We start from the raw sequence: 13,540 nt of genomic DNA, 5'->3' as shown, positions 1-13,540 counted from the left end.
AAAAGACGGGATGCCACCTTTTAAAATGTGTAATGGAGATTAACCTGTAGGGTTTTCTTTTCTTTTTAAAAACTAGCTCCATGCATCCATATGTAAAACAATTCACAGTAGAGAGGTGAAATGGTTTAGCCCTCACTTCCTTGGATTTGAAGGCCATGGCATCATTACTTTTAATGATTTGGGATTGTACCCATTATCTCAATTATGTAGATAGGAAAACAGAGGTGCAGGGAGGAGAAAGGTGATCCTTGGTTGGAGTCATTCAAGAGAGCAATGTTAGGGCATCCAGATTTCCAGAACGATCGTTTTTTAAATATTCTGTCTCTAGGCAACATCCCCTGTGATTTTCTTGCTCATAGGACATTTTGGAAAATGCAATTAACATTTTGTCACAGTATTGGAAACCGAAGCATTTGTCTGTTCACAGCCACCTTTTTCTTCTGCTACTTATGGTCTCCTTTCTGTTTTATTTTTTGCAAACCTAATCTATTTTGAAATTTTAATGGCCTGGAGCTCTTTACCCCTCATTTCAGACAGATTGTCTGAAGAACAATTTTCATACTGCACTATTACTTTTGTCTCCAGTAAGTGTGATACACTGAAATGTTTTCCTTTACTTCAAAATGAATGTTCATTGTTTTCTTTGGAACTGGAAATGAGGTTTAGGAGGAGGTCGAGGAGAAGATTATTTTGCTCCTCAAAATTTCAAACTTCTCATGCAGATATTTGTTTGAGAATGAGTTATAAGTGTTTCTAAAGCAATATGAAAGCCCAGTCCCATCACAGCTGTCACACTGCATTGTGACCAAGAGGGGCTGCCGTTTAGCTTACAGCATTTAGCTTACAGCACAATTATTCTAGCCATGCCAACTCAAGTCCTACTGAATTCAAACTACCATCTCTCTCTCCACACACGGCACCTGTCATGTCATCATGAAGGGCATTTTGCCAGTGTAATAACAACAAAAATAGATTTCCTTTTTAAAACTTTGTTTTGGTGTTTCATTATTACAAAAAAGCTGTTTTCCAGTAAAGGTGTGGGGCTGGTTGACATCTCAAGCGATTCTGTCTCCGAAGCTCCTCCTGTAATGCATAGTGGTTAGAGACCGTTAGAACAAAAGTGGGGCAGTGAGGGTGAAAATCCCCACTGGGTGACCTTGGACCAGTCACTGTCTCTCAGCCTGGGCCTACCTTGCAGGGCTGGTGTGAGGTTCAAAGGGGAGAAGAAGGGAGGGGGGAACACTGTGTGCCATTCTTGCATTCTATGGAGAAAGGGCGGGATGGAACAACTTGGATTTTGAGGGGGGGGTCTTAGCAATGGGACTATGCCTGGGCCTCCAACGCTGCAGCCTTTGCTTTCAAGGCTTTCTGGCCTTGAAGACCTGACCACTGGATGCTCTGTCTGTGCCAAGAAAGCGAGACACCCAGAGGCGCAGGAGCCAATGTCCCTTTGGGCCCTCTCAAGCTGATGGGCGCTGCCATTCAAATAGTGTGCGTGTCATGTGATCGATTCCCCCCCCCCCCAATTTTATTCAAGTTGGCACCTCTGCCCAGAGAGGCGGGGTGGGGTTTGCTGTGCGTTGCGATCCTGGCACCACGCGGCCGGCGATGAAGGTGGTCTTCCTGGCGAGGAAGAAGGCGCCGGGCCAGCCAGGATCGGCGTGTGCTGTTCTGCTCAGGGCAGGACTCCTCGCTGCTGCTCTTACTGTTTTAAAGGAAAGAGGGGAGCGGCCCGCCTTGCCTTTCCTTCCTGGAACCCACGCCCGCGCGTTCGGGAAGTCCGTGTTCCCGAATGGGCGGCGGTTTAGTGCCGCGGATCGAAATGTACTCTGCACGCGCCCCGGAGACGCGCGCCCCGAGGGCTTTGCGCCCCTCCCCTGGATGGAAAGAGGGGCTTATGAGCGCTTCGCGCGCGCACACTCTCCAGCCTTTTTGGGGACCTCCTTGTACTGTAATACGAAGATAGAGAAAGCCGAAGCTCCCAGCTCAAGCCGAGCTCCAGGGGATTCTCCGGCTTCCTCCTGGCCCGCTCCCTCCATGAATGAAAGGGGCGGGGCCAGAAAGAGAACCCGCCCTTCTTGCTTGCTCCTCATCGGGAGATGAGGGGTTTAATCCTTCCTGGTGCTTGTCTCTGCTGGGCCCCCTCTTCCATCCATCCATCTCCCCCCCCCTCTAATCCCGGCCCCCGCAGGAGGAGATGCAGCCCTTTCGCGCCATCTGTTCCCTGTTAAGCAGCAAAAAACACGTTGTTTTCCCGTTCTCAGTCCCTCGGTTTGCTCATCGCTGCTGCCTTCCCCCGCGCCCCGGGATTATTATTATTATCTCGAAGCATATTTGTGGCGGGGGGTGGAGGGGGACAGGAGAGTGGTGAATGGTCATCAGATACTCCCCTCACCTGCGTTTCTCAAGGCTCCTGCGCCTTTAAGAGCTAATCGGCAGGCAGAAGTTCAAGAAGTAAAGCTGGGAGGGGTTGGCCAGAAAGCTGCACCTGTTGAGCGACTGCCTGTTGGGAAGCACTGAAAAGGCTTTGGGTGAGGGAGGGATATATATATAATCTCGACTGGCCTCAGTGTGCATGAAGTGTCTTTGAACCTTGAATTAAACGCAGGAAGAAAGTCCAAAATGCTTCCTCTCTACGTTCCCTTCCTATACAGTACAAGGGAATGGCTCGGAGGTGGGGGTGGGGAGAGAGAGGAGCCGGCAGGGCTGACCCGACACCCCCGGAAACGCCTGCAGAGTTGTTTGTACACTGCGCTGCTAGCCTTGCCTAAGGGCTATTCTCTTTAAGGGCACACTCAGCGCCACCCCACTATATCCATTGCATTGTACCCCCGATCAAGAGATCCTTATGGAGTGGATCTCCGCCCCACACAATACGCCCAGGCATTCTTCTAATAATCCATTGTGAACAGAAAACGAGCAGATGGTAGTTATTCGGACTAATGAATCCCAAGTCCCCAAGATGAAGTATTTTGTATGTGGTGGAAAGATGGTTACACTCTTTTATTCCAGATTAATTAACCGCTAGCAACTCCCTCCCCCATCCCCTGTTAAATGTCTTAAAAACCACTAATACCTAGCTAGCTACCTACCTACCTCTATCTATCTATCATCTATCTATCATCTATCTATCTGTCATCTATCTATATCTATATCTATCTATCTATCTATCTATCTATCTATCTATCTATCTATCTATCTATCAATCATCTATTCACTACGTGTGTGTGCACGCGCATTTGAATGCATTAGCATCGCCGTATAGATAATAGCGCATTATAAGAGGAGGGCGAATCCACTCTTTTGTCAGCCCTCGATCATTTGGATTTCTTTCTTTCTTTCTTTCTTTCTTTCTTTCTTTCTTTCTTTCTTTCTTTCTTTCTTTCTTTCGTCTTCCTTCCTTCCTTCCTTCCTCCCTTCCTCCCTGATCCTATCCTTTTAGCAGCAGCCTGGCGTGAAGAAATGTAGCAAGCTAAGCCTGGCATTCCCCGGCTTCGTTTCTGCTTGCAGGGTGCTGCCCAAAGCGCAGGAGCCCTGCTAGAAGTTGACACCCAGAGCCTTGTTCCACAGTAGGAATCGTGGCTATTGGGGGCCCAGTTTCTGATCTATGTGGTTCCTTACAACCCGCAAGGGTCTCAGCACAGCTGAGAAGAGTCGTAGCTCCGTGGGGAGAGCATCGGCTTTGCACGCAGAAGGTCTCAGGTTCAGTCCCCGGCATTTCCAGGCAAAGTCCGAAGAGACACCTGCCTAGGGGTTGCTAGACCAGGGATGGGGAAGCTTTGGCGTTGCGGATGCGACAGGACTCCAGCTCCCATCATTCCTATCCGTTGGCCATGTTGGCCAGGGCTGGTGGGAGTCCAGCATCATCAGGCGGGCTTCAAGGAGGTGGATGGGCCAATGATCCTTTGGCTTCAGCTTCGGACTATGTTCCAGTAGTGGTTGGGGGCTAGCATGCCAGTCTCTACTTGGTAAACCAGACGTGTGGGGCAGGGGACAGACCTGGGACAGCAGATCAGGCTGTGGGGCTGGTCCCCTCGACAGCTCAGCGGGCCAAAGGGGGCTAATAATAACACCACTGAACTCATCACTGAACTCATGTCTCGCAGGAGGGAGAGCAGATAGGCAAATGGGGAAATAGTCCAAAGTTTTTGGGAGAGACTACTGATTGATTGATTGATTGATTGATTGATTGAAGTTGTAGAAGCACATGAAAAACTCAAGACTTCCTTGCTTGGTCCTTGTAACTGAGGTTGCACTTCTTGCGAAAATACTGTAATGCGGACTTTCGACAACTTGATAAGCATCTCTTCACCCCAGGTGTCGCGGTGAGTGCCTGGAGTATGGAGATACAGAGAGCGCCTACGAAGGGCAAAATATTAAGTGGGGGGGGGGGGTTACCTGCGGCATTCCATGTTTCTGCATCCCATCTAACATTGAAATGTTAAATTACTAATACTTCATTTCTGCACACGTTGCCGTTGCTAAATTATGCATTCCATCTCTTGAAGGAGAAAATGCTTTAATAAATGAATGAGAGATGGATGTGAGCTACGTTGGCTGCGACAGTCCCCCCCCCCCCGTTTTACGCGGGGCGGGGTCTCTGTATCCCCCCACCCCACCCTCTCACCCATCCCCTATCCTATCTCACCTCTTGACTGGGCGCTGCGTCCCTTACTTGCTGCCTCCGGAGGAGAGTGACATAGTTCCGCAGTGCCACCTGCTGGACGTAACTTTCCACTGCACCGTCAAACGCACCAGACTCTGCCAAGGCATGGCTTAAGCGCCGTTAAGCAATTTGGTGCTCTGCGCACATGAAGAATTGAAATGATGCTTCGTTCCTGCTTCAGCCACAATATCCTGGAGCATCTGGGCCTGACGGTCCCTCCTCTGCCATCTGGCCAAGGCCTGCCATTTCTTAATGCCTCAACAGGGCCTCTTTTGCTAGCGACAACACCCTCTCTCATATCAGTCCCTCGCTCAACATCCTCACTGCCCTTCCTTAAGTCTTATTCCTTATCTGCTGGTGGTTCTCACTCGCTGGTGTGGAGAAAACAGATAGACACAAGTTTTTCTTCTCTCTGCCTTATCATACTAGAGTTCAGGACGAATCAACGGAAACTGAAGGTTTGAAGATTCAGGACAGATGAAAGAAAATGCTTCTTCACCTGGCATATAGTTAAACTATGGAATTTGGTCCCACAAGTATGTATGTATGTATGTATAGCAGGCATGGCCAAACGTGGTCCTCCAGCTGTTTTGGGACTACAATTCCCATCATCCCTGACCACTGGTCCTGTTAGCTAGGGATGATGGGAGTTGTAGTCCCAAAACAGCTGGAGGACCAAGTTTGGCCATGCCTGATTTATAGCCTTTCCCTCCAAGGAGCTCAAGGCAGCATACATGGTTCTCCCCCGCCTCCCCCACAACACCCCTGTAAGGTAGGTTAGGGCTGAGAGGCCAAAACCGGCTCAAGGTCTCCCAGTGAGCTTTGTGGTCCAGTGTGGATTTGAACCCTGGTCTAACCACTACACCACACTGGCTCTCAAGCAGTGACCGCCACTGCCTTGGGTGGCTTTAAAAGAGGATTAGATAAGTCCATGGAGGGCAAGGCTGTCTATGGCTACTAGTCATGAGATTCAAAGGTCGGGAGAGCGCTGTTGCTCTCGTGTTCTGGGCTTCCCATGGGCATCTGGTTCACCACTGTGAGCGTGGAGGCCGCAGCTGATGGCCTGATCCAGCAGCACTCCACTTAGGGAGCGTTATAAGAACCTGAAGCCATGACTGCCAAAGTTCGGCTTCTAACAGAAGATGGCTCCAGGCAATGGTCTTGGGTTGCATGCTATTTTAGGGCTGCTAATACCATGGCATTTGGAGCCTCCCACAGGCAAGAGCACCCATACCTGCCCCTCCCTTAGGGCAATGGGCACAGGCAATGATGGCAGGCAGGTTTTTTTTGCAGTGGGCACTTTTGCCTGAACCCAGCATCAAGCAGACCTATTGAATCGGGGAGTGAGGGCAGGGTGCGTGAGCTGGTGGGAGAATGGGCAGCCTGAATGAGATGACTGCACTTGTTGAAATTCCTACAGGAGGCTCTTGAGAAATAAATGATGGCTTCTGGGATACCCTAGCACTAATAATAAACAGAAGGGATGAAGGATGCAATCTCCTTTATAGCACTAATGCGTTGGCCCTCTGCCTCCTCGTCTAGCCAAGACACTCATAGAGAGGAGTCAGGAGGAAGTGTGGGCCTCTTTGGCAACCGCCCCTGCTTCCCAAGGGAGGCCCATCTCTCGTTGCTGTGGGATCCGCTGACCTTGGGCTGATTCACACATGCTCACTCATCGCGATCACTTGCCAACTGCAGCATCAGCAGCTGCATGTGCGAACGAACTATCCCAGGTATGTAACCTTCGTGGGCAGAACTTCCACATAGCAAAGCAAAGTCACACAGTCTGCATCAAGTGCAGGGAAACAGCTGTTTCCCTTTCTGCAGGGAAAAGTCAGCTCCATGCTAAGAAAAGGGCAGATCTTCCCGGAAGAAGTGTGACCTACTTAAGACAGTGTGGTAGGGATCACTCCCTCCCACCCTTTTCCCTCTCTGCTCCTTCCTGAACCCGTGCCAGGTTGATTCATAGCATGAGGCCACACCTGACACCTCTAAAATTCATGATTAATATTTTCCTGGTGTTTTTAAAAAATTCTTTTTATGGCGGCCCGCCCCCAATACAAACACATTTTTTCCTTTTATTTCAGAGATGGTTTATAAAGCAGCGTTTGGTTTTAATTTAGTTCCCCTTTCTCCCTCCCACCCCCGATTCAATCCATAGTTGCTCTTTGCTGCATTGAGATCCTGCCTTGTAACTTTGGCCTGATCTGCATCTCTGGGCCGGAGGCTGTTGTTCTCTGGTTATGTATTCAATAAAGCCCTCCATTGGTTCTACATAATTCACCCTGGTAAAATATATTCTCATTCAACAGTACTGCAGAGGGATTTGAAGCAGCCCATCTTAGCACTGGTTTCAATATGCACTTCATAGTGACTCATATGTCTTAATGGCTGGCCCATCTCCTTGAACGTCTTTAAATCTTGATTGCTCGCTCTGGTAGTCAGGGCATTGATTAGCCAAAGGAGCAATAATATATACTCACCACTAAAATGTTTTGAGAGCATCTCCCTCCACCCTGTTAATGCTGGGGGCTGGGGAGGGGACAGCTGGCAGGGAGACAGGAGGGGAATAGAACTAGCAGCTTAGCACATCAAAGGGTGGAGCGGGGAAGGGGCTTAATCAGTTTATATTTATTGCATATTTATCCCAGGCTGGATTCCAGTTGCTCAAGGCAAGTGCAGACATAGGTCTTTTTACCTACACAATAATAACCTTTTTTATGGAAGGTTAGAGTGCAAGATCACCATGCAAGCTTTGAGCTAAGCATCGATTTGAAGCTAAGGTTGTGTATGCACCACATATTTAAAGCACACACACACACACACACACACACACACACACACACACACCAAGACTCATAGGAACTGCTATTTAACCCTCAAATAGCTACAGTTCCCAGCACCCTTAGCCAACTACAGTTCCCAGGATCCTTTTGCTTAATATGCTTTTAATATGCTTAAATTGTATGATTCGCCCTACCTAGTCCCCCAGATCATAGCCCTCTAACTACTGAACCACACCAGCTTCCAAAAATATCACACTCTCCTCTTGCATGGGCTTTGAAATGGTTTCCCATCCAAGGATCCACACCTACTTGACTTTAGAATTACTGCAGCATCAGGTATTCCCTGAAGGCCTCATTCAGCCCCGTATTTTTAAAAAACGATGGTAGACACCATGGGAGAAAAGTATGATGAAGTAGATTGTGAACCATACTGTAAGGAAGGAGCTGGGAATGGATTCATTTTCTGCCCACAAGGAATTTCATTTTATTTGTCCAGAAGAAGAGCTATTTGTTTCCCAATGGGAAGGATCCAGGAAACTGATGATGGCAGAGATTCCAAACATGGCAGAATAAATCCACACACCATTCACCTATGCAAAATGTTAACAACTAGATCCTTTTTAATCCTTGAAGAAACTAACAGGAAAACAAAAAGGGAAATGTCAGAGGGGGGCAGAGGCATATCTCGGGTTCCTTGTGCCCTTGGCAAGGAGCTGAGAGCCAGTGTGGTGTAGTGGTTAAGAGCGGTGGACTCGTAATCTGGTGAACCGGGTTCGCATCCCCGCTCCTCCACGTGCAGCTGCTGGGTGACCTTGGGCTAGTCACACTTCTTTGAAGTCTCTCAGCCCCACTGACCTCACAGAGTGTTTGTTGTGGGGGAGGAAGGGAAAGGAGAATGTTAGCCACTTTGAGACTCCTTTGGGTAGTGATAAAGCAGGATATCAAATCCAAACTCTTCTTCTTCTTCTGTATTAGAAGGTTAGAGTGCAATATAGTGCAAACTTTGAGCTGAGCATGGAATTTGAACCTTCTCCCCTCTCTCCCTCCCTCCCTCCCTCCCGCCTTCTCTCTCTCTCTCTCTCTCTCTCTCTCTCTCTCTCTCTCTCTCAGAAAAGCACTTTATCACAATAGCCACCTTAGAAATTACTACATTTTACACAACCCAGGTACTCAAAGTGACTGCAGTGAGGAGAGGAGGCGAGGAGGAAGGGCAAAAAAAATGTTATGAGGAGGAAGGGAAGCTTCTCCCACGTTTGATTTTGCCACAACAGTGGCAACATGTCACCACACACATGTGTCCTGCACACCATAGTCTGATACGTGATTTGTGTGCCTCTGGCAGGAGCCAATCTCGCCAACCCCTAGTGGTTGAGAGGGCTGTTTTGGCCAACAACTTCAAAGCCTTGGTTACAGCTCACCCTTCTCTTCACCCACCCAGGAGCCATAGAGATTTGGGGACTTTGCAAACAATTGGGGCTTTCACCTGAGTCAACATGCCTAGAATCGGACTTCTTTTCCACCGACTTGCAGGAACAAGTCAAACCGCAGAGCAGAGAGAGGAAGTGAGGGCTGAGATGTCAGCGAAGAGAACGGTAAGTGCTGGAGGGTGTCATGAATTAGCCTCAAAACCACAAGCAGCAGCAGCAGCAGCAGCAGAGAAGCAGGTGTCAGTGAAAGGGCAAAGCCTTTGCAAAGGAGGCACTCAGAGTATCCAGGGCCGGCCCTACTATTAGACACAGTGAGGCAACCTCAGCCAATCTGCCTGACCCCCACCCTGCAGCCCAGGATTAAAGGGAACATAAACAAAGGGTGGTGATGGTCTATGTGAGAAGCTCGCTCATTCTATCATGCCATTTTGATTAGGCTTCCTAAGGTATTGCCTGTTGGTGGCACTTGTGTCTCAGCTCAGGCTCTGCACTAGTCTTTTTGCTTAACTCTTCACCCAATAGGAAAGAGCCCCACCCTGTCGCTGTGGGGGCAGCACATCCTGCCTAACCCCGCCCCCTCCACCCAACTTCAACCCTTGCAACCATTGCAGGAAATTGAGCAGCTTCCGGTTTCTTTCCAGTTGCTGTTGCAGCCCCAGACTAACATGGCTGCAGCACCAGCTCAGTTCTCCTATGGCTTCTTTAAACTCTGCTCCCTCTTTTTCCTTGTAATCATTTGGTGTGGTAAGTGTTTTGATGTGAGCATGGGCCTGACTCTCAAACTCAGGTTGGTGGCCTGGACCATTGCCATCTTTGGGGACCCCTATATCCTCCAGTGTGTCTGGAACTGGTCCCTTTTCTTACTTAGCCTCCCTTGGCTCAGTGAATCCACAGTCTCTCTCCAGGGATTTTCTTCCACAGCCCCACCTGATTTTGCCCTTTCTCTCCATTTAGCTTCGTTGGGCATTGGAGCTACAGTGAAGGTCACCCAGGAGCCTCTCTTTGCCAGCATGTTGCAAAAGGGGCGCTGGACACTCAACTGCTCCCATTCAGAAAGCTCACCCTACAATTTCTTCTGGTATCGCCAGCTGCCTGGGAAGAAAGAGCTGCAGCATATCGGGAGCCTCTTTGAGTACAATGAGAAGCTGACCGAGTCAGAGGGGTGGCTGAGTGGGAATTGGCTGGAGAATGGAAAGAGAATGAGACTTGTTCTTCAAGGTCCTCAGCCTAGTGACACAGGGCTGTATCTGTGTGCTGTAAGGGACACTGTGAAACAGGCAGGAACTGCGCCTGGTGCAAAACCGAGTGCCAGCATCAAACAGTCCCAGCTCCTTCCTCGTGCTGCTGGCACACTTCCAATATCACATAAGTGCTGTATCACTTCCCACAACCAGTGGGCATACTGGTGCCATCATCTGCATCAGGGACACACAGCGCAAGGAGCTGTGCAGAGGAACACTCCTGATGTCAGATGTGCACAACATTACTTCCCATAAACTCTGTACACTGATGCCATAATCTGCACCAGGGTTCCCCAACCCGGTGCCCCCCAGACGCTTTTTTGAACTACAGCCCACATTATCCCTGATTGTTGGGCCTGCTGGCTAGGGCTGATATGAGCCCGAGTCCAACATGATCCAGAGGGCACCAGGTTGCAAAAGGCTGATCTATGCCACACACACACAGCAGCCAGCTCAATGCAAAGACTCAGTCACTTGTCACCTGGAGAGGCTGTTCTCACTGACACTGTTATCTTCCAGGTGTCTGCTGGGCCCCACATTCCAGGCCAATTCACTCATATCACCTCCCTTGATAGCTCCTCGCTCACTTCATTACTCACTACCTCTGAAACAAAAAATGCAGGTAGGAAATTATTTTCCATTGCACTTCAGTCCATCAACAGTACACACGTGCTTTTTGAACTTTTTTCACTATTGATAACCAAGCTAGTTAGCTGTTGCAGGCAAAGGGTGATCGTGGAGAATACAAACTGTTTTCTGGATTTCAGATGCTTTTCTAAATCTTTATTGTGTTGTGTTTTTTTAAAAAAAGGAAGATATATGAATAATTACATGCAGGAGCAGATGGCAGGAGATATTCACACTCCGCCCCCCACCCACTGTAGAATATACAAATCCCCACTCCCAGAAAAGTGCTAGCAACCAAGCAGTTGGAACTGGAAACTGATCACAGTGGAGCTGAAGGCTGTGTGTTTAAACATTATTCCAGCCGTGGTGCAGGCCCGGTCCTGTTGTTAGACAGGGTAAGGCAGGTGCCTGAAGAGCTCACAAAAGGGCTCTTTGCTATTTAATTTAGTTTTGTTGGACATTTACTGCCAGGGAGGGAGAGGGGTGCTTGCCTTAAGTGTCATAGGTTATTGTCCCATAGAGAAGAAGTTCAGAACTTCTCCAGATGTTCTTGGAATCCAACTCTCATCAGTCCTGGCCAGCAGAGCCAATGGTCAGGGATGGTAGAAGTTGTAGTCTAGCAACAAACAGAGGACCGCCCCCATCTTTGCTGTGTAAAGTGAGGGGGGAAATGCTCGTTTGAATGCTGCCCCCTTCCCTATTTAAATATTTTTAGATTAGTAAAGGTAAAGGGACCCCTGACCATTAGGTCCAGTCGTGGCCGACTCTGGGGTTGCGGTGCTCATCTCGCTTTATGAGCCGAGGGAGCCGGCGTACAGCTTCCAGGTCATGTGGCCAGCATGACTAAGCCGCTTCTGGCGAACCAGAGCAGCGCATGGAAACGCCGTTTACCTTCCCACCAGAGTGGTACCTATTTATCTACTTGCACTTTGATGTGCTTTCGAACTGCTAGGTTGGCAGGAGCAGGGACCGAGCAACGGGAGCTCACCCCGCTGTGGGGATTCGAACCACCGACCTTCTGATCAGCAAGTCCTAGGCTCTGTGGTTTAACCCAAGGTGCCACCCATGTCCCAGTCTTTCTTAAACACTTTCCTAAGATCAGATGTACATTTTAAAAATATCACACTGTTCAGGGAAGAAACCATTTTAAACCATGACTGCCATATAAAATTCATACGAAAAGTACATTCTTTTAAATATTTATGAAATCCTGCAAAAATATGTGTGAATTTGAGCAAGCAAGAGAGGATAAAACATTTGCAACAGTGGGAAATCTCTCTCACATGTTTTCCCTTGGACCTTAGAGAGAAATGCTACAAAAATGCTATCTAGTTTCTATTGCACCCCTTTAATTATGTTTAAAATAAATAAGAACCACAGCCAACTTGTTGGAAATGACAGAAAGAGAGATAAACTACCTATTAGAGATGGAGAATTGATCTTCTATATAATCACCACTATTAGAACCACATACATACACTAATTAATGGTGATAAATGAAAAAGACCCAAACTACTGAAGAACAGCTGGATAAAAATGTGAAAACATGATTCAGTGACCAAAAAAACCCAAAAGCCCTAATTATGTTTGTGCTAAACAAACAAGACAGAAATGGGAAGGATTCACCAATCACTGGACAACTAATTAATTTCAGTAATGCTTGCAGAAATTATACAGTGGCAAAGTTAATTTCATTCTTGAGCTTGGAGATCATGAAGGCGGCTACCGAACTGCATGACATTTGATCTGGGCTCCCTCACTTCTAAGCTAACTTATCTACTACCTCATATAGCATATGCCCCCAATAGAATGTATGCCTCATACTATACTGCTAATGCATTAAACCTGGAAGGCCTGGGTTCAAAACCTCACAGCCATAAATAAAACAAATCAAGGTTGGATCAGTTGTTGGTTTTGTGGGTCAAGGCTGGGCCAAGGCAACATTCTACACCAAGGATCGCTGGATTATTCCAAGCCATGAAATTATGGAAATCAAGCAAAATTATGAACACACAATTATGAATACAAGCAAAATTTGTCCATCTAGTTCAGTACCATCTACACTGACTAGCAGAGGTTCTCCAGAGTTTCAGACAAGGAGTCTTCTGATTTTTTTGTCTTCTTTTTCTGCTTTTGTCTGCCAAGGAGAGATGAGAAGCTGTGCAACACACTAATGCCTCGAGTACTGTAGTTCCTGCTCTGTTCCCCAGGGATATCTGACATTTCACAGGCACTGCCCACACATTTTCATGCATGCCTTTGCAATCCTAAGGACTAAAAATGCAGCGTGATGGGAGAGGCAGGGAAGAAAACATGCAGCCCTCACTCTGGGGTCAAAGGTTTCGGAGAAGCACCTGGAATGGAGAACGGCATCCTCTTTGAAACTATTTATAGCCCAGAAGCAGGTGCAGCCAAACCACCACAATCCACCGGCTTCCTTGGGAGGAATCAGAAACGCTGGGGAAGAAGAAGATAAAAAGAGCTCTGTGCTGAGACTGTCCACTGAAATCCCATCTCTGCTCAATAAAGAAATGAAGCCATGCTGGGCACAAAATCTACATACAGTGGATGCCTTTATTCAAGTGCATCTAGAGATGCAAAGGCCTGGATGGAAACTGAAAAGTGGGGGCAGGTGGTCCCCCCCCCCATTTTGCAGAAATAAATGGGGGAATTCAGAAAAATTGTGGGGCACACTGAACCTTTGCATTTCGAGGTGCATCTAATGAAACTGGGGTTGAGTCCATGATAGCTCATGCTAGAATGGTTTTGTTTGTTTTTAAGAATCCTGGATTG

At 48.0% G+C, this 13,540-nt stretch overlaps 2 long non-coding RNA genes across 3 annotated transcripts; one reads left to right on the top strand and one right to left on the bottom strand.

Moving 5' to 3' along the window:
- Nucleotides 1-992: 992 nt before the first annotated feature.
- On the bottom strand, nt 993-6,371 carry LOC310846413. The gene is made up of 3 exons (XR_014565283.1): nt 6,216-6,371; nt 4,649-5,012; nt 993-1,083 (listed from the first exon to the last, which is right to left on the bottom strand). It is a non-coding gene; the product is annotated as an uncharacterized lncRNA (long non-coding RNA).
- On the top strand, nt 5,052-10,881 carry LOC310846419. 2 transcript variants are annotated; one of them, XR_014565284.1, is made up of 3 exons: nt 5,052-5,202; nt 8,983-9,044; nt 9,834-10,881. It is a non-coding gene; the product is annotated as an uncharacterized lncRNA (long non-coding RNA). The 2 variants fall into 2 exon arrangements; XR_014565285.1 differs by lacking the exon at nt 5,052-5,202 and having other exon boundaries at nt 8,721-9,044.
- The last annotated feature ends 2,659 nt before the right edge of the window (nt 10,882-13,540 follow it).

The sequence above is a fragment of the Podarcis gaigeae genome, assembly GCF_964106915.1.
Source record: "Podarcis gaigeae genome assembly, chromosome: 1".
Taxonomy (NCBI): Eukaryota; Metazoa; Chordata; class Lepidosauria; order Squamata; family Lacertidae; genus Podarcis; species Podarcis gaigeae.
The sequence above is the reverse complement of the archived record's forward strand: the minus strand, read 5'-3'. Positions and strand labels throughout refer to the sequence as shown.